Below are 21564 nucleotides of genomic sequence, written 5' to 3' on the forward strand. Positions count from 1 at the left end.
AGTTTAAAGTAATCAAGTTTCTTTCTTTTTTCTTTTTTAAATATTCAAACAATACTCAACTTTTCCCCCCTCCCGTAGAGATCGAGTGTTTTCTTAACTCCGAAGATGGATATTCCGTCCTTAATCTACTTGTGCGGATGGTATAATCTGTATTTGGAAGCTTCTCGAGGAGAAAGGGAGGGGAGGGGGAGGGGGTCTTGTTTGCCGAAGAAAATCCAGAAAATCAACAAGAGATAATTAATTAGCTGGAGCACGAACTGACCGGTCTGCGCCTACGTCTGCGACAGAATTGGAGCACGAATAAATTCGTTATTCACCGTAGTCGATGCCCTGCATACGAAAAATTATTTTTCCAACGGATATTATCACGTCACCTGTGGTAATATCATCCAGTTTGTCGGCAAGAGTTCTGGATAATTGAAATTTGCAGGAAAAAAAAAATTGGTTGTTTAGATCGAGGAAAAAATCTTGAATTTGATCGTGATGTTATATTCGCCATACGATTAGAATCGCGAAAATGATCTACGATGATTTAGTTCCGTGAAATTTATATACTTTATCTATCAAGAGGATACGTGAGTAAAAAAAGATTTTTTAATTTTTAATTATTTTAGAATTATTTTAAAATATAGAAAAATAGTGGATATAATATAATAAAACTTTTATATTTTATCCGTTAAGAAGTTGATTAATTTTAATTATCGTTGAAATAGGTGAACAATGGAGAGACTATTTATCGAATATTATTAAAATGATGATTTTAATCGTTGCATCGTTTTGAGTAAAAAAAGATTAATTGGAAAGATTTTTTAATTTTTAATTATTTTAGAATTATTTTAAAATATAAAAGACTGATGGATGTAATATAATAAAACTTTCATACTTTATCTATTGAGAAATCAATTAATTTTAATTATCGTTGAAATAGAATTGAATAATGGAGAGACTATTTATCGAATATTAATAAAATATTTTTAATCATATTAAGGGAGAGAAGGAACCATTCTAAACTATGAAAGAGAATGTCTATGTGGAGAATTGTCCAGATAAACTTCGAAACGCTAACATCGAATTCCTATCTAACACGAATAACTCGACTATGAAACATCAAAGAACTAATTATCTCTTATCAGTATATTTATACCAAAGTATTTGGTATCTATCCTTCTTGTTTTAATGATTAATAATCGTGATTAATAAAATTCTATATTAATATAAAATAGGCTCGTCAAAAAGGCTTGCCAAATTTTTTTTAAGGGAAAAAATTCTTTCTCGCCATTTCAATTATTAATGACAGAAACATATATGTAAAATTTTATTACTTTCTTCTTTCAAAAATGTGTTAAACGTTTAAAAGGAGTGCGAGAATGGTGTGATCTGGAATAAAATTTTTATCAAAATAATATAATTGTAAATAATCGTGAAACAGGGTGATTGCATGCGAATTATATAAATTCCATCGATGCTGTGACACGAATGCGCAAAACGAGTTTAGTGTAATTGAAAAGTTCAGATTACATGGAACGATTAACGCGGCTGTTAGCAAAATCGAGTCCCTCTGACATATTATGTTAATTAATATTCTGATAAGTACGGTGAATTTGCATCATTTGCAATATTCCATAATGAACTTGGAAAATACATTTCGTAGAACACGTGCACGTGAAATTACGATATATATATATATGTGACAGTGGTAATATTATATATTTCGATGAAATACCGTTTCGTGTTATAAACGTCGGAAAATTTTAATACCGTTATCGATAATGTTCTATCAACTTGGTTGATCCTTCTTCCCATTCTAATATATTAATAAATATATATTTTCGAAATTTTATCATGGAATTCATAATTTTTCGCACGAAAATATAAATGCGAACGATCGCATTATTGCTTGTATTTCAATATTTAGCCAATTTTTGAAGTGTTGATAAATTTAATTTTAACTTAACTCTGGAAATAATTGACTTTTGGAAAAAAAATAGTAATAAATTAATTAATTAATTCAGTAGAATTCTGGGAATTTTCAGACATATTATTTTATTATTGGATATGACGTAATTTATAATAATAAAGAAAATCAATGTTGTTTCGTGCAATAACAATCGTGCAATAATAAATTCATTCTCGATACTTTTATCTAAAATTTAAATTATACTTTATTTTATCGAACATAAATATATTCCATCATATAATTTCACTATCTTTGCCTATATTTCCTATCAACGAAATATTTCGCGTTGTTCTTGTTTTATTTTTATTTTCCCCAAAAATTTATGGTAAAATCCATTTTATCGTATTGTCGAGCGAGAAAATGCTAAATAAATGCTAAATAAAGAATATCACGAGTATCGCAAATTAATTCCTTTATTTTTATTTTCATACAAAATAAATTAATCCTTTTCAAATACTACTCCAACCTGTTCGAATCTCTCCTACCAAACATCAACGAGATATTAACAAGATATCTTCAAATAAAACATTTTCATAATGAATAGAAAAGGATTATATTCTTCGATAATCGATAACCTCTTCAAAAGATTCAAGAACAAACGTCTCTCTCCGATCCACAATAACAAAAAGAAACCACCTTCTTCTCCTTCTTCTTCTTCTTCAAAAAAAATCAAGACTCCTTTACGCTCTTGGCGCGACACGATCACCAAAAAAAAGGAACATACCCTCGAGGGGATTTCCATTTCTCCGGGCAAGAATCACGAGGGGCGATACACGTTTCAAATATTTTTCGAGCGAAGAATAAGCAAGGTAAAGGCGCGTGGTGGTTCAGAGAAACTCGCGAGTATATCGCGTTCACAGCCCCGCGGCTGTTCCGTGAAATTCCGCGCCGCAAAATTCCGATCTTCCCATTGGCGTGTATATATACATATATATCCGTTGCCAGCCTACTGTTGTTCTCTTTCACTCTTTGCGCGCACCATCCGACAGTCATCATCCGGCTCGATGCAAATTCCCTTACAGAACCACGGGGGGCAGAAAGGAGGAGGAGGAGGAGGAGGAGGAGGCGGATTACGCGAGAAACAATTCGCGGGGCGAAACGTGTCACGCGGATATCGGCGCGTTATTTTTTCCGATCCCGTGACACGGGTTTGACGTTGAGTCGAGAAGGGAGAAGTCGATTGAAAAAGGAGGAGGAAGAGGGGGGGATTGACGGGCGGCGAAAGAGTTTTGGAGAGTTTTGAATTTCTTGACGGGGATTCCTTTCCACTTCCTCTGCTCTGCGTCTTTTTATCGAACGAAACTCGCCCGAATAATAATTGATCTCGTTGCTCTCGAGACAAGATTCGTCCCTCGAGTCGAGGACCTGAAATAATTGACCGGGAAAGGGTGTGTGTATTTTTGCGCGGGAAAGCTCGCGAATAACAACGCGGGGAAAAATAAACGTTGCCGTATTTTTTTTCCTCCGCGACCGAGTTTCTTACAACACCGCCAGGCGTCCGCCCATGTTTCTCCGCGTGCGTACACAGGCTCTGCTTCTCGCCTGTGCTCGTTAAAATATTGCCGGTGTTTCGGGCGTAAAAAAAAAAAAAAAGAGAGAGAAAAAAGAAACGACACCGAGGCCAACTCCTGTCCGCGTTAGAATATAAAAACCGACTGTGAAAACTGTGTGCATAGGAGGGCAGCATCGGATACGATAGACCGTGGAAAACTGCTATTTTCTCGCTCGTGAATCAAACAAGAGGGGAGGGAGGGGATATATCCGGCGGTGGTGGTGGACGTTGCAACAGGGGCGCGAGTGAATTTATCCGGCGTGTATAACGTATATACGGGGGTGAACTTTTAAGATGGCGTGAAAAAGGGGGAGGAGAGACGTGCGAGATCGTTACGCGACGTGATTTTCACGCCGTTGGAGTAACGCGTGTTGGAAAAATTGAAGGGAGAGGTTGTGGAGGATAAAAAAAAACGCGTCCCTTTGATGCGCTTGTAATAGAATAAATTTTATTCGTGAAAATGTTAACGTGCCTATTATTAATTTTACTAATTTTTATTTGTTCACCCCGTCGATTATTTGTCCAGGCAGTTTTGTGTATGCGAAAAAAGAAAGCTGTAAATGAAGTTATATTAGGGAAATGTTAAAAATAAGTTGTAAATTGTACGTTGTGAGGTTTTATGGCGTGATAAGTCAAGTTAGCTCGACATTTTTTTTAGGACTGGAATAATGAAATAATTTTTTATCGTAGTTTACAAGCATCTTCAGGAATTACTGACCCGTACCTTAAATCCGTTTAACAAGCGGAGTGCTGATTTACCTGGAGGATTTCTGACGGATATTGCAACCTTCCCGATTGTCTGGTGGATGGAGTCTCTTGTTAGTGGTGATGCAACTGGTTTTTGTCACTGTAGATGATGGAGGAAACACGAGAAGAATCGTAAGACCTTCTTTTTATCAGTTTTTACTCTTAACGGTTTCATTTTAACATGTACTAATAGTTTGAAATATAATAAACTCGAAAGAAGCGAGTATCTTTTGCTTCTTACGTTACAAAAATGTTTATTTCACATATCTTCAGAAATGCTGCAAGTAATTGGTTCTGAGTTAAACTACTGCTTTTTACAAAGATTTATCAGCAACGCGTAGAAAGTGAAAATAAGAAAGAATTATTTATCCGCATAAAGAGAAACTATAAAGTACTATAAAATTTAATTTAATTTTAATATAAAGATATCGTTGGTTCAGGCTTATTTATTTAGCTGCGTGCAATTTAATTTCGCACTAGATGAAGCGAGACGAAAATAAAGTAGCTCTATCTCCGTTACAATCTCTCTCCATCCCGCTTCATTTATCGCGAATTAAATTAAATTACTTATAACCAAGTAAATTCGACCGATATTTTTCCAAGTAAATAATCTATTCTAAATTGATTTCGATTTTAATTCAATATTATATCTAATTTAAAAAATATCTCAAATATTTAAATCTCTCTGAAACTTCCTACATTTTATCAGTATCAATCCTCGTATATCGTTACATTTCATTTTATTCAACGAGGAGGAGGGAGATCTCGAAGAAAAATTTAATGGACCTTCTTCCTGGATCCACGCGTAACGTCCAGTGGAGCCAAGTTTGCAACTTGGAAAATTATCGAAATACGACGGATAGGTCCGTTGCAATTTGCAATGGATGAGATCGACTATCGTATTCTCCCTCGAAATATTTTCCACGTGTTTGGCCACCAACGTGTTTCCCACTCGATAAAACTTTTAATAAGTTGCTGACAGGATGCACACCTAGGCCCATCCCTCACGTAGCGACAACATCGACGCTTCTCTTCCATTAGTACGCTATTTATATATTCCATCCCTTATTTTCGTTCAAATTCACACCGACGTTTCCTCTCTTCTCCTCCCGAGAAGGGGAGAGAAGGACAGGGAGACCAGACATCTTTTTTCCTCCTCATTCCTCCTCTCCCCGTCCAGAATGTCCAACTTTTTCAAGGTAAATATGGAGCGGGGAGGGAGGGGGGCAAAAGCCATTATAAAGGAACGCGAGGAAAGATAAACTCGTTACGAGAACGCGATTCAAATAACTCACGGTATGCGGATAATAGCCGGCTTGGAATGGCCACCTTTGGAGGGAAACTTGAGAAGATACTCACCTGAAACAGAGAATTAAAGAAAGTCATTGTCAGTCCAGAATCGCGCCAACTTACACTCCCTTCCGACTTGGAAAGAAAAGTTAACCGTGGAATATTATCCCAACGTGCTAATTATCGTGCACGATCCTTCTATAATGACAGTCTCGCCAACTAATTAACGTTTGAACGCTGGTCTCAAGAATGAGCTCCCAAAACGTGGGAAAAGTTTCGCGGATAAATTTTTTGAACGGGCTCTTTTGATCGTTTTTACCTCCCCTCCTATCCTCGTTTGTTTTTACTTCTACTTCGTTTCTTTTTCAAAATATTTATAAATTTCCTTCGTGTCATAAGAAATTGTATTCTCCTTCCTCAAACAGAAATAAATAATAAATAGACCCACGTCTGATCTTACATCGAACTCAAATTCTACGAAGCTCCACTCTCACTTCTCTTTCACGAAGAAACCAATCCGCGCAAATGTACAACAACAGCCATCCATCAACGTTCGAGGACATTCAACGATAATTCGATCGTCATCGAGCCAACGAAGAAGAAAAAAGGGAGATGAATGGAGGGATGTGAACGGACACACGTAGATATAATTCCACCCCGTCCAATGCGGAGGAAAGGGGGATGATCCGTATTGCGCCGTTTCGGACGTGCACGCGTGGCGGACGTGCCGTGAATCGCGGATGCGATGGAACACGACTGCAAACAGGATAGCCAGGAATTCGTTGTGTTAAGGCGCGGAGTCGCTGGCTCTGGGGCTAATGTGTTTACAGATCCACCAATTGTAAACTAAACCGCAAGCAAGAGGGGAGGGAGGTGCAAGGGCTGGAGGAGGAGGAGGAGGTTGTGCAGCTGCACCTGCAGGTAGTAACAACGTAACAACAATGGAGGGAAACCGGAGCGAAATTCCCCTGTTGCGCGTTAGTGCAACGATGCCTGGGCCCAGGCTTCGAATTCTTCATCGCTGGCAAAGTGGATTTGCGCAAAATGGATTCACGATCGAACCGGATGTGGCCAAGTTAGTGCTACTCGTTGCCTTCCTGTCTCTCTCTCTCTCTCTCTCTCCGTTTTTCGGTCCTGATTCGCACGCGCCATCGTAAATCTCGCTTTAACTGCGTAACTTAACGAATGGGGATGGAGATGGGGACCGGGCGATTGATGGACGAGCATTGGGGAGGGGTGCTTCTTTGGAACGCCGTTGGATGGGATTTTGCCATATGTGGGACTTTTGATTGATTTTTTTTCGAATGGCGAGAATATTTTATTTAGGGTAGTTGTGGATTTTGAGTTTTTTTTTTTGGAAATAAATATTGGTAGAGTATTCGAAGATCTCGAGAATTAATTATGTAAAATTTCGAAGAGGATTCTTTGACGTATATATATATATATATATATATGGAATTTTCATTGATGAAAATGTCTGGATGATGGGAAATTTGATGGGAATTTTTAAATAAACGATATATATAAAAGTTTTTTTATTAGTTATCCGTGGAATTTTTAAATAATTAATAATGGACGACAATATAAAAGCTGATTTCCCGATCGGAATGTTGGAAGAGTATTTTAATATAAGGATTTTCGAGTTTGAATTTAAAATTTAACTCTCTTTGATCTTATTAGTGAGAATTAATCTTCCACTAGCTTCGTCAAAATGTAAACTTCTGTATGTCTTGTAATTTGAAAAAATTAGAACCAATCTTTATTATTATTTTTCTTAAACGATATGATATTTCTATTTATTTTTTAAAGAAAAACTTTATATAAAGAATATGTATAGATAAATTTTGTTGAATTTATTCAATTTGTCTAAAAGAAAATTAAGTTCAAATAATTGTTATCCAAGTAAAAATGACAGTTAATCGAGTTAATTCAACAAAATTAATTCTTATATACCAAGAAGCTAATTAATGATCTTATTAATCCGCAATGGAGATAACGCAAAGAATTACTATCTCGAGGCTACGATATCGCGCCAAGTGTTCGCACGACTTGGACATCTATCGACACAGCTGCACCAAACGCGAAGCAAGAGATTAAGATTGTGCTCTACGTTCAGCTCTAAGCTTTAAAGATTAGAAAGTGCGGATTCTGTTACCTTGTGGCAGAGCGTTGGTCTCGTTTATCATCGTCCACAAATAATAGAATTTTGTATTTAAAAAAATAATTAAAATGGATCGAATTAAGAAAAAAAAGAAGAAAAAAATTGATTCAATTGCAACGAGCAATTGAAAACACAATTTGAATATGAGAAATAGTTTGGAAACCTCCTCTCTGAGAATTCTTATCATCGATTCAATATATCAACCAGGAGATCAGAAGAATCGGAAGATTTCTACGAATTCGACGAAGTGGAATCAAAGTCTCGTAAATATGGAAAATCTGCTGCTTCTTCTGCTCGTGAATCCCGTGTGCAACAATGGAGATGCAAGCACGTCTGCAAAAATGCATCGCGTACCCTGTAATGCGTACCCTTTCTTCCATTTCTTATTTCTGGCACAGGAACATTCCCCTCCTCTCTGCAAAGTGACAATGGAGAAGGATAATTCGATTTTTTTTAAACGAACATTTTGTGAATCAAATACCTTGATTATGATGGACACAAAGGAATGAGATAAATTGGTGAATAGAATTGGATTTATTTAAACGACTGGCGAATAGTTTGCAAAGAAACGCGAAGCTTCAGAATAATACAAATAGTTTATATTAGTATGGAATTTGGGAAAAGAAAAGAGAAGAGTGTCAAGAATAATTGCATCCAGTGGAAGAGCAAAAAATAAGAGATTAATCGTAAATTAAAACTCGAGAATTCAGGAGAATTCAAATTGAGAGGAAACAAGAATCAATTTTTTTTTCTGGAACTAAATTTTCATTGTTGAAAATTCTACCTGCATATTAAAAATCCCAATAATGTTCGATAATCGTCGAAAAATTCGATTTTCGAAAAGAGCAACAAGAGAATTCTAGCTGCGTTACTTAATATTTAAATTAAATTAATCAAAACGTTTTCCAATAAACGTTTAATTAATAGCCCGTACTATTTTCTTCTTCTCTTCGTTTATTATTTTTTTTTTTTAGCAAAAAGTTTTAATTTAAAATTAAAATTCGAAAAATGTTAAAAATATATATATTTTTTATCTTTATCGTATGAGAAATAAAGAAGCGTAATTCGAACGCGAGTCACGAAATTCCATAGCGGTGGAACAATTGAAATTACAAGGTGCGACTGTAGATTGTTGGTTGGAAACAGCCTGTAAGTTGTTCGCATATCGCTTTAGATGCAGTGCATGCTGCGTTTCGGTTTTCGGAGGATTTTATGCGCGAACGTTGTTCTACGTAACTCCAATGCCGCTTTCCTCCCCTTCCTTTTTTCTTACCCTATACTATACATTGCAATTTCATGCGCGTTTCTGTAACCCAAAATGCCGGTAACAAACGTATTCGTATTCCAGCGCACCCCCAATAAAAAACACTCCCTTAAAAAATGCTGTTTCTGCTTCGAAGAGGCGTGTAAAAAAAAAAAGAAAAACTTCCTTTCTTTTCAACCATTATACTCCCGTTTTAATCGAATAAGTTTTTTCGAATCATTTGTTATTCCGATCTTCGAAAAGTGTAATAATTTTTAGATTAAGAAAAATGAAATATCGTTTTCAAGAGACTTTTTTTTTTTCACCAAAAGGATAATTCATATTCCACATAATACCTATTGTTTTAATTTAAAAAAGAAAATAATCAAAATTTCATTCCCTCAAGCATCTTAATTGTCATCCTCGTTCGAGGAATCGTTTTAAAATTTTCGAAAGCGTTAAATATACGTAACCTGAGGGAGTAAATTACAATTATCTTTCTCGTCTGTCTTTCCTCTCCCCCCTTCCCTTTTCTTTATAAAAGCTCAAGTAAAATCCAGCGATTAATTTGAGTAGCAAGAAAGGAATGTTTATCTATCTTCGTTGTTTTTTTTATTCCACTATTTCCCAAAAGGATATTACACCGGCCGCGCAGATTGCGTTTTTTAATTTATGTCACCGCAATTATTCTAGCGATTACGGCCGCCCATTATTTCTCGCGTTTCTGAACAAGTTCCGATCCAACGTATGCCGGATGAGTTTTTTAACCAACGTAAAAAATAGGAAGCCGGTAAAAAAAAAAAAGAAAAAAAGACTAATTCGGCCGTTCCGCCCGCGAAATAAGCTCCTTCCGGGTGTGTATCTTTTTTCAGCCCGCGTTTGAAACAACGCTGAGATGTTTTTTTAGATTGTAAAAACGCTTTACGCTTGCCGCCATTGGCAAAAAACTTTTTGAACAAACGATATTCATTAAAAAAATTCGTTGTATTTTTTGAGACGTGAAAACGCTACGATAGGAATATAAAACGGCTGAAAAATGTTAAATCGGTTTTAGGTTAAAGATCTAATTTTAGAAATTTATTCCTTGGTGAATTCATCATATGTAAGGACTATTTCGTTTTGATCGAACGTTTTCTTCAATTTATTTTTTTCGCTACGCTCTCCTTTGTATGCAATATACAAAATCACGTTTAATATTTAATATCGTGTATTTTATATTCATACCACGGAATAACCTGATTTTTTACATTTTACAGAAAAATAAAATTACTTTTAATAAATATTGTCGTTCGATCGAAAAACTTTTTACCAGAAACAATACCTATAAAATGTTCATATCCTTGCGGATGTGATTCCTCATCCGGTCTGCTCGGTGAACGGAAACGACAAAACGGTCTGATCGTCCGCAAAACTTGGAAATTATTGGTCGAAGTCAAAATCGATAACTGATATTCACTATAGGTTGGCTGCCGATACGAAACTGAATTTTCAATTAAAACAACAGTGTTTCTCATATAAATAGCTTTTGTCAATGATGTAATTCGCGTAACGTTCGCAAAATTTCTGTCAAAACGTTCTCGTTTTCGATTTGTTGGAAGGTATACATACACACGTACACACACATATAGCTTCACGTATAAACACAATTATTTTCTAAATATTCTCGACTGACGATATTCTTTGTGGCGAGTTGAGAATTTTATCGCGAGACAGAATTCCCTCCTCCGTGATGAATAACGAGAGAAACAAAATATTGTTTACGAGAAATTAATGAAAATAATAATGGTGGTATTAAATAAAATTTACATTTGTTATATCACGAAATAAATCTCTCGCGCGAAAGGTTTTTATGAAAAAAAAAAAAAAAACGAAATGCAAATGTAAAATTATTGGGATAATTATGAAAAAAAGTAAATAATGATAATGTTAAAAGAAATTCATATTCATTATCTACAATGTTTTTTATAAAAGAGGAAGAAAGAAAACAGAATGCACAATTGATCTTTAAATGAGGCAAGGAATAATTTTTCATCCCTTTAAATGTACAATAATTTATCGTTGATCGGAAATTTTATTTCGTGTATATTTTTATGATTAATTTGTAATTTTACTTTATAAAATAAGTTTAAATAAATACATTTTTTTCAGTATATATTTTTATTATGAATTTCCAAAAATTTCGGTCCTGTTAAAGTGTTAAATAATACTGTTACGAGACAGCCACGTGAAATTAATAAATCAATTAGCTTTGTATAAATAGTTTTAAATTAATTAATTGTTATAACTATTATAAAGATTGTAAAAATATATCATGAAAGAACGAGTGTCAAATGCAACAATATGAAGAATTAAGAAAATAATTACGATACATTATAAAAATGAAAAAAATATTAAAACAGACTCAAAATTAATCACAAAATAAATTCGAACATTGAAGAAAAGAAATTACAAGCCACCACCTTTCTTCTCTCGCGCAAATAGCACGGAAAACGCACCCCTTATCCGCGCGGTTTCGATCGATTGCATAAATTTTTCATCGAGCATCGTGAAAGATCCACGAAAAATCCGTGAAAAGGAACGCGTGCACGGCCTCGAGAAAAAAAATATATATATTCTTTTCGTTCGTTGTCCATTGTCCGGCCTCGTATCTGGTTAACGTCACTGAGAATACGTACTCCCGGGGTTTATTGTGCGAAACATCCAACGCGAAAAAGTTGGCGATAATTCGTATAGCCGCGTGGATATCGAGCGGATGTTCTTCCACGAGCGCGAAATGAAATTTCAGTGAAAAGTTGTTCCCGCGCGATTCTTTCTCTCCCTTGTCCACGACGAGTTCTCTGGCATTAAATCGTCGAAACATGCCCTGCATATTTGCCGACACTGCTTTTTCTTTTTTTCTTTCTTTTTATTTTTTTTTTTTTTTTTTTCACGAGAGAAACGAATGCGTTGTTCCGGCTCCTCTGTGACTGTAACGAATGTTTAAATCTCGCGAATTTGTGGATTCTGTTTGAAGAAATTGGATATTATGTTATTTTCTCTTCTTTTGTGTATCAAATACATAAATACGTGCGCTTATTAAAGAAAGTTTATGCACTTTGAATTTGATTGTAAAATATCGTTTGATTGTATAATAGAATTATCAAAGGAATGAATATTTTTATCATTGAATCAGATTATTGTACAAATCTACTGGATATACGTGAAGAATTAAAGAGATAGGATTTTCCATCGTTCAAATTTATCAATGAAAACTAAATAAAATCTATATCATTGTGAAATAGGATCAATATATAAACTATCACAACGAATATTGATCATTATATTATTATATTTCGAACAGTGTTATATATTCTGGACGCATGATTTTCCAAAAGCTGATACAAAAATTCTCTACTTTAGCCGACAAATCTTCTCTTCAAAATCACTCCTCTTCTCCACTCTTTCTCTCTCTCTCTCTCTCTCTTCCAATCCAAAGTTCTCACCGCTTCGAATACAATTTCACACCAGAAAGAGAAATCAAAGAATCACGCCAGCCAATTTCTTTCCTCAAAGAGTTTCGATCAGAGAGCGTTTCGAAAGCGCCCCTTATAAAATCCCTTCCGGCCAATTAAGGTCACCGAGCGAAATTCGCAACGACCCTCCGAGCAAAAATCCGCCACATTTTATCACCGTCGTCCACCTCCCTCGCCCCTCCCCAACTTTCTCTTCTGGAGGAGGAGAAGAAGATTTTCGAGGAGGAGGTTGGAGATTTTTCACCGCCCCCCCTCCCATTATAACATCGTCAACGAGGGGAGCCGAGTTTCCTTTAACGGTGGCCGAGAGAAAAACCGAGAGCTGCAAAAGTTTCCGCATACATTTCCACTCGGCGACGCGTGCACTCGAAGGTTTACCCAATTTTTACCCAATTACCCGTGCCAGCCAGGGCACGCGCATAATTGTCCTCTAGGGCTCATTAATTCTTCGGCTGGTTTGCATCCACCGTTTGAGCCTCTCGTTGGGCCTCTCTCCCTCTCCTTCTGCTTTTACCTCCCAACCGACCGACCATCCCCCTCGTCAATTCCATTCCACCGATCGATCGAGCTTTAACAATCGACGACGAGTGGGCGGGGAAAAGCGAGAGCGGATTCCGGACATTGATGACGGCGGTCAGGTGGAGAGAACGGTCGCGAACTCTACGATTATTAATCCTAGAGATAAGAAAATAAAGGACGTTCCTGTTCTTCTTGGCGATTAATCACGTCTGAACCGTTGTCTTGTCAGACTGTTTGGGTTATTCTCCCAAACAGGAGGGAGCTAGACTTCAACGAGATGACGTTTCGAAATTTTCGTTTCCTTCTCCACGAGGAAAAACTCTCTCTAAACTTTTATCCTTTGGGATCAAAAATCGAAGGTTTGAAAATTGAAGGAGGAGAGGAGGGGCAGGATTGATTGAATTACAAATAGGAGACGGGAATCTGCGTTACAAAGTGAAGAGAAATATGTTTGTATTGATTGAATAATTGATCGATGAACCGATTCAGCCCGGCGATGTTGAACGGTGTTCGAAGAATTGCGGGATCAAAGAAAGGATCGGCGCGCCGAAACACCGGCAGCTTCCGGCGCGAGGAAATTGAAATCCATATAAAGTTCTTAATTAGAGTCCCGGATGGGGATGTACACGGACCAACTTGTAACGCCGCGCACTCGAACAGGTCGAAGTTTCAATTTCAGCTGGGGGAGAAGTCGACGTCGTCGCCTCGTTAAGGGCAACAGTTTCCAACTCATCCTGGTGCACGGTGTGTACCGAGCGCGATTGGCAAACGTTTTCGCTTCAAAAGTCGAGGCCAGGACGATACGGATTACCATTGGAGAACAAATACGGGGCGCTTCAACATTGAGGGACACTGGGATTGGATCAAAGCTTGGAAGACGATGGTACATTTATAATGCATGCGATGTAATTTCCTAATTTTTATTTATATTAAAAGCTTTGACGTCCTTTTCGTATTGCATCGCATCGTGAAAATAGGGATTTATGATGCGAAAAGGAATATTTAAACAAGGTGTTGAACAATACTGCATGGAAGAATAAAGAATAAAGTTATAACTTTAAAATCGTGCGCGACTACGAAATTTGTATCGTCGAATTATCGTGTTTAAGCATTTAATATTGTAAATTATACAAATAGTATTGTTATTGGAAAAAATGAAATGGATAAAGAATTTCTATACAAAAATTAAGAATATCAAAAACAAATTATCCAAGTGAATAATCGAAACGATTCGAGTCATTTTTGAAAAATCGGCAGAAAGTAATTCGAGTAATTGGCGAACGAAACTACGGGATAGTTTTAATCAACTGTTCTATTAATTCGTAATATCAATTTTGGAGTCGCATCGAAAAATCTAATTCCCTTAAAACTCGTTGCAAACAACTCGTCCTACGTTTCGCATGGTGCAATCTGTTTGGTTACGTCTGGCCAATTTAAATGCGCTTCAAAAACACGGTCGAGCCTGAAATTCACTTGAAAAATAAGAGAACCGTTAAAGGGAATTCCCAATTTTAATCTTTAGTCAGTGATTCACAAATAAAACGTTATTAAAAGCGGGACGCTTGATATTAAATATGCACAATAATTTTGTAATGAACGAAAATTATACATTAATTATACGTTTTTACTAGTTAAATTGAATTTTACATTTATCCTACAAGTATACGATACTTTCAATTTCAACAAAAAAAAAAAAAAACTTTGAAAATCTCTTCTTTGCATCCATTCAAAAAAAAAAAAATTCCAACGCAAAAATCAGCGTGCGGATACACGTGCGGCACACGTGGAAATTCGACGCGACGTGGAACCGCACAGGAAACCAGAATGCGCCCCTGCCAAGATACAAGCTTTAATTCCTCCGCTATATCCAGCGGTGTTTTCCGTTTACGGTGTTGGCGAGGCGCGCGCGGAAAATCGATACGCACACGCCACTCCCTGGCAAAATAACCGAGTTGGAATTTCTATCCGCGAACGACATCGTGTTTATGCAGATGCGGCCACCCGGAAGCGTGGCACACGGGGCAATAACGTGTAATCGACCACTTGTCGTGCACTCTCCACTTTCTTACCGACCGAGCTTCGACGTATCGACCCCTCTTCTACCATTCCCCTCCCCACATTTACCTGACTTTCTCCTGGCTCGATAGCCGACGCTGAATCGCGGATTATTTACGGTACAATAGAACGAGGTTCGAAGGAATCTATGACACGTAGATCTATATATGATTAAAATTGACGAGAGAGAGGGAAAGAGAATAATTCAAACTTCAAATCGTTTTAACTGGAATGATGTGAACAGTCGTTACATTATAATTTTATAATTTCAGATTCGGGCGTGTGACAAGATTCTCTTCCCGATAAAACGAGAAAGCAGAGAAAGCAATCTTATCGTTTTATATATATATGGGGGAAAATTAGTTACAACGAATTCCATTTGTATCTAAACGATTAATAAAACGATTAATAAAAAGTGAATTTATATATAAACTTTTCTTTCGTTTAGAATTCGATGTTAAAATATATTTTATCCGATAAATGGTTCACGTTTTCGCGTTTCGAAAATCAAACAGAGAATATTTTATCGTATCAAAATAGTAGTGAAAAAAAAAAAAAGGAAGAAAAAAATTTTTTCCACCGCTACGTTACATCGAATACAACGATCGAAAAATTTTTCGAAATAAAAATTTTCCCACGGAAATTTATATACTCCTCGATCGAAACAATATAGCGGATAAAGATCCGACCGATATTTTTCAAGAGAAAATAAAAACCCTTGATTGATTCGCGAGACTTTTTTTCTACTCTTTCGATCCAAAGGATTCTTTGGACGCTTAACGAAAAGATCCTTTGCACGAGATCTCTCTTCCCCTCTCTCTCTCTCTCTCTCTAATTTTCAGAGTATCCAAATAGAAAACACGCGAGATCGTGAAACGGAATAGAAAATTCGCTGTATTCGAGTTCATCGAATATGGTTCGACGGTACGGCGCGCCATAATAGCGCCAATTACGAGCAATTTCGAGAATTTGGAGGCGCGTAACCGGGGAACTGATTAATGGAAACTGGCAGGGCTGCGGTGTATCGATAACTTTACGCTGGATTTGTCGATGCGACGAGTATCGATGTAAAAGCTTCAACCCCGGAGGAAGGGGTTGAAAACACGGTTTCGAATTACGGGCGGGCTCGTTCCCATCAACGAACCGTAAAAATTACATGCGTAGAATGAAAAGCGCTCTAATAAACGCGATTTTCACGACAGAGGAACAAAAACAAACAAGGAAAACTCGCCTCCAAATAAAAAATCATGAGAGCCGTGTAGCAAATTTTTTCGTCTTCTTTTTCCTTTTTTCTTTCTTTCTTTTTTTTTTAATATATTTTTCTCTCTTTTTCAGGGAAAGAATGAAACAGCCAGCGAAGAAAAATTTGCAGAGATTACGTAGCGATAAAAATCGAAATATCTGTCCGATATTAAATTTTATTTGCAATTATCAATCAGTGTTTAATTAACGGTCCATACATTTACAATTTGATATATAGATCGAATGTTTGTGATAAGAGAGAATTTACAGTCGCAAGCAAATTCACTCGATTCGAAAATCATGATTTTAATTGAAAATGTCTATGTGTAACGTAAAGCATAATGCAATAACATTTTTTTTTTCGAAATGGGAGATCTCTTTGCATAAAATTAACTTTCAAGTTTTTCGTGATTTATTTTTTTCGTCTTCCGAGCTAATATTTTTGTGTGGAAACCTGAACATTTTATCATTTAAATTTCTCTACCATCGTAATATTATATTTAAAAAAAAACGGAAAAAAAAACGAGAAAAATTTTACAGATTCCTTTTATCTTTCCAAAATTGTTCCATGTACTTATATATAATTATTCTTTATGCTTTACATAATTTTTTTTGACGACAGAAACTTTTGCAGACGAATGAGTGTACATACAAAAAAATAAATAAAATTCAGTTAAGCAATTTTTCAAAGTAACATGTCCATTAAAGTTAGAGAGTTAGAAAATATTCAAGTATAAAGTAAGTTTTCAAATATATATGGAATAATATCGAATTCCTTTTTACAAGAATTGAATTCGAATCTCGTACGCATCGATCGGTTGTAACTTTCGCGGGAATTTTTATTTTAAGAAATTCCTCGCTACTACAATTTCACCTCCGTGTAAATATTCGCATTCATATGAAAACTAAGATGGCCCATTTGATAGAAAAAAATACCGATATTTAAAAAAGTATCAAGAATTCAAGCTCGCACGGCGTTGCAAAAATATAATTTAATAAAACAAAAGGTTTAGAACAAAAGGAGAGATATTTCGCAACGAGATGTTGAATTCAATTCCATTGAATTCTGTATTCAACGAAATATCCATAACGTGTACTTTATGCATATGCGTAATCGGGGAAGCGGGATCCATCCGTTTTCCATCGTGACAAAGAACAGAAAGAAGCACTCAACAAGAGGTATCAAGTTTGCCGAAGTTGTTTCTAGGCCAATCTAAGCCAAGTGATATGTCTCGTGCTCCGCCCAGTTGTCAGGAGGTATCGTTTGGAAAAAAAAATCGACAGAAATTTCGAATGAAAGAATTGTACGAGAAGAAGGAGAATTAGAATAAAATTTGACGATTCGCTCGAAGCAAGAAAGGTATAAGAAGAATCGTGAAAAATATCCAATCTCATTGTAAATAAATTATTCAATTTTTTCGTTGCAAAACTGTTTCCAATATTTGCACGAATCCTTACGAATTCTTTTATTTTATTTTTGAAAATATGATAAAGAGGAGTTTCAAAAAATTTGAATCAAGGATCGGTTACATCATATTGCAATCATCGCGCAGACGAAAATCTTGGCGTGATAAGTTATGACGGTGTATCCTATAAATGTATATTACACGTTTCGCTGTTATGACAGGCATAAATTATGCAAACGACGCTATCTTGTGCACGGTGAAGGTGTATAGGAGGCGAGCATCACCGAAGGACGCGGGTTATTTTATTCATTAATCTAATGGGACAAAGCTGCTCTAAGAGTGTGACTCACGTGTAACACAAAGCTAACTTCAATTTAACTCATTAGCTCGTGACTGGAAGCGGTGTACGGTTACATAGAAAGGCCGTGGGTGGATGAATAGCGCGTAGCTATGTTTCTATATCGGAGGAACAATTTTGTTTCGAAAATGTCAGCGACGTTTGCTTCTTGTTGGGATTCTTCAAGTTTCATCAAGAGAGAAAATTAAGGTCGGTGTCCCAGAAACTGTCGAAGATTCCGATAATTCCTATTTTATTTATTTTACTCGTCGCACGTAAGAATATATGCGTGAAAAACACGGAGTGGAATTCATTAAGAGATATTTGCCTTGTTCTTCAAATATCGTGCTATATTTTTGAATATTTTCTGCTTTTTATTCTTCCTTTGCATTCTACATCTATATTTGTTTAAATTTTCAAAGGTAAAATCACGATTAATAATTATAAAGATCGTTAGAATTAATTTTAAATTTAAATTAACAGTTTTTCTCAAAGATTTTAAGAATAAAAAATAGTAGTATCGTCGCGTAACGCAAAGAGTTAATTCAAAGTATTTTACACAAATACTTTTCTGTAAGAAACATTAAGCAATATTCTCAAAATAAGACGATCTAATCTAAATGATTAAACGCAGTCGCACGATAAGCTTAAATTTTAATTAATTAAGACATCTACTCACTTCTTCTATTCATGGATATATATATATACACACACATCTAGAAAAAAAATCGTAATAATAATAAAAAGAAGGCAATTAATCCGAGATAAATTCACGGATTGCCGTGATCCTCAAGCTCGAGGGACTTTTATTGGCCATAAATGGCGGCGACGAACAACCGAGTTCTTTATAATTTTCTCGCTGCCCCAGGATCGAGTAATAATCGAGATTTAAAAGGTAAATGAACACGACACGGCACAATACGATCATTTACGTTGGCATGGCGCGAAAGAGACCAAGTTAATGGGGTTTCGTGGACCACGAATTGGCCGAGGAAGCGGAAAAATCTGCCATTAATTATATACGGAACACTGGTATGAAATATCGCCTACCCCTATACTTGGAAACTCCTGTGTGCAACGAGTCTACGTTGCACTTCAAGTTGGCGAATTTTGCAAAAATTCTCCTTCTAAAATGTCATGTTGTCGATAAAAAGAAAAAATCCACGTTCCGGTAACAAAAGTTGAAATTGGGTTAAAAATAAGAAAAGTACGAAGATATAATAACTGTCGAGATAATCTCATCAAATTTAAAGTTAAAGGGGATGCTAAGAAAAATAATAAAAAAAAAATTCTAACTATAACAAACTTGAGTATATCAAACAACGCAACAAATATATCATTCCAAGAAATTTCAATTTTCAAAACCCATCCTCCATCGAAATCCTCATACTTTTAAGACCCACTCGTATCATTCATCCTGATCTTGCAACAGTCACACGAACATTTGTTAATTTTTCCCCGTCAACACCGAAAAAAGATCTGTTTCTCCACGACAAGAACACACGTCCGACCCTTGATCGGCTTTGATCGAATATCCTTTTCGCCCCTCTCCTCCTCCGACACTGCGAATAATAATCCCCTTACGGGATCACTTTTACGGTCTCTCACGACGAGAGCGGCATAATGGCGACCGAGTCTCGTCTTTCCAACCACTTCTCTTCCTCTCATCCCCCGCGAAATGACATTCAACCCGTTAAGACAAGTCACTTACTCGCTAATGTTATCAACTGTTATCGATCACATCCCTACATCCTTTTAATCTAGATTTTCGCAAGGGCGAATACTTATACTTGAAATTAATTTATCCATCTTTTTATTCCCGAGGAGAGGAGAGAATTCTCGGAAAAAAAGTTGAAAAAAGAAGATAATTATAACTAAATTATCACGAATAAAGGAGGATACTGTGATAAAAAGTTACAGGAGTAATTCGATAATAAATGCAAGATGATAAAAGAAACGCAATACCGCATCCCAAATACAGACTGTTGTAACATTAGAACGATCCTCTGTGTAAATTAATCGTGTCGGATAGAACGGGATATTAATATAACAAATAAAACACGCGTCTTACATAACACGTGCGCATTTTAGAAGCGTTCATAAAATCATCGAGAAACTTCTCGAGCAATTCCTCTTCAAGCAAGAAAAAAATAATAATCTTCACACGCGAACTTCGTTATATAACGCAACAGTCTCTTTTCGCAACGTCTCTATTCTCGAGAAGCTCCTCTCCTTTGAACCCTTTCTTGGCCGCAAACAACACCTAACGCTCTATTGGACGAAACGCGGGATTGGTGCATTAGCGGGGAATTCGCAATTCGGAATTGTCACGGCCATTACAAGGCCGTGGTGGCGGGGGAATTTCGCGGGACGGCGGGACCAGCCTGGTCGCATCAGAGGGCCGTAAAAGGGCCGCGGTTCCGCGTAAATGTTCGCGCGTATTATTACGAGTTTCGCGATAATGGCACGCGCGCGTGGAAATTGCGCTTGGCGTGTTATTCTTTCCCCTCTTTTTCTTCTTCTTTCCCTGCCTTTGTCTCTCTTCCGCGCATGGCGGAGTGGAGAAATTAAACAAGCCTCGTTTGCCACGAAACGGCCAGTCGGAAGGAAGAAGAAACCGGGACTGGGCTTTTTTGCCGTGCCGCGATATTCTTTACCTGGACGCCTATTCGACGAAAGGTAAAAATCGTTTGTTGCTTGCTCGTTCTTTGCGAAGACTAATTTCCTCTCTCTCAGGCAGGGGGAAGATTTATGGAGGATGTCTTGTGTCGTTCTTGTTTCGTTTTGATCGAAAGAGAGAGAGAGAGAAGATTGAAGATTTTAGAAGATGGTTTCACATCTTTATAATTGTTTCTTTTCGAGGCAAATATAATTTGCAATTACAAAGTGGAATTAGTATATTTTTAGAATATTTATACTAATTTTATGATTACGATTCTTCGATATAAAACTTTGGACAGAGTATTTATTATTTTGTTCTTAATTAGAGAAGAAATCTAATTGGAGTTGCACGGACAACGTGTCACGTACGAATCGTGTTTTCCCGTTTTATTTCTTAAATTGGGTAATCTGACCGTCCAAAGATTCGAAAGGAATTCGAAGCACGTGGCTGGTTCCCTCTCTTTCCACCGATATTAATATTCCTGCAATCCCTGACACGAAAATCCCTGAAAGATCTGGAAGAGATAATTAAGATTTGGAGAAATTTGGAGAGGAAAATCATCTCGCAACGAGTTTTTGAAACGTAAGAAGCATCTTTTACTATCTTTGGTGGTAGTTGTGGTGTACACTGTGTGGATAAACATCGAAAGAACGATCCCCTGTATCCAGAGAAAATGGGGCGCGGAGATTGCACAATTCAAATCGGTTGTCTACGTAAACAACCCCCGTGAAAACCGCCCCAAAGTAGATGGAAGCAGAGGGAGTAACAATGGAGGATGCGCTTTAAATGTGCAACTGTCGCGACTGTTTCATCTTAGTTTCGGCCCTCGAGATTCAATGCGAAAGAGATCGAATGAGGCGCTTTGTGGAACGTTGGAATAA

At 36.6% G+C, this 21564-nt stretch overlaps 1 protein-coding gene and 1 long non-coding RNA gene across 2 annotated transcripts in view; one reads left to right on the plus strand and one right to left on the minus strand.

Moving 5' to 3' along the window:
• Positions 1 to 16722, plus strand: part of LOC133665966 (uncharacterized) — a 64863-nt gene extending 48141 nt beyond the window's left edge. The window contains exons 2-3 of the long non-coding RNA XR_009829456.1: positions 4200 to 4388; positions 16372 to 16722. This is a non-coding gene — a long non-coding RNA (uncharacterized LOC133665966). The remainder of the gene's footprint in view (positions 1 to 4199; positions 4389 to 16371) is intronic.
• The window catches only part of LOC108003563 (proteoglycan Cow), a 171921-nt gene that overhangs the window by 126922 nt on the left and 23435 nt on the right, over positions 1 to 21564 (minus strand).

The sequence above is a fragment of the Apis cerana genome, linkage group LG4 (genome assembly GCF_029169275.1).
Source record: "Apis cerana isolate GH-2021 linkage group LG4, AcerK_1.0, whole genome shotgun sequence".
NCBI lineage: Eukaryota > Metazoa > Arthropoda > Insecta > Hymenoptera > Apidae > Apis > Apis cerana.